Genomic DNA, 506 nt, shown 5'->3' with positions numbered 1-506 from the left:
AGAATATTTAAAATTTTTAAAGGGGGGGCTGCTAGGGAGACACAGAAGAGACTCTCCAATTACTCAGCCATTCGCGGGAGAGCGGAGCGGGCGGTGGAGCGTAGCTAAGGGAGCCGCAGGGGCCAGAGCGGCCTCGGCCTCCGGATTCTCGGCAATTCCCGGTCTCGGCAAAGGGGCTGGGTAAGGGGTGCTGTGCTCCGGAGGCGGGGAGAAGGACGGAGGAGCCAGGCCGCGCACCTCTCAGAGCACACCTGCACCTGTAGCTGCTCCCCTTTGCTCAGCAACAGCCCCCGCCCAACAAAATCCAAAAACAAAACCGAGGACCGCAACCAGGGCGCAGTGAGCTCGCCCGGCGAAGAACGGCCGGCGGCCTGTGGGGACAGGGCCGGGGTTCCTGGTGGGGGGCCGTGTGACTGCCGGCCCCTGGCCCTACTGCTTCTCCGGGGCGCCATTGACCATAGGCCCGTACAGGCTGCCGCCCTAGGTGGGCGCCTTGTGCGCCGCGC

At 65.4% G+C, this 506-nt stretch overlaps 1 protein-coding gene across 1 annotated transcript in view; it reads right to left on the bottom strand.

The window, feature by feature from the left end:
• The window catches only part of DMRTA2 (DMRT like family A2), a 5,832-nt gene that overhangs the window by 2,431 nt on the left and 2,895 nt on the right, over nucleotides 1–506 (bottom strand).

This window comes from Tupaia chinensis, unplaced genomic scaffold (assembly GCF_000334495.1).
Source record: "Tupaia chinensis unplaced genomic scaffold, TupChi_1.0 Scaffold000207_1, whole genome shotgun sequence".
Lineage (NCBI taxonomy): Eukaryota > Metazoa > Chordata > Mammalia > Scandentia > Tupaiidae > Tupaia > Tupaia belangeri.
The sequence above is the reverse complement of the archived record's forward strand: the minus strand, read 5'-3'. Positions and strand labels throughout refer to the sequence as shown.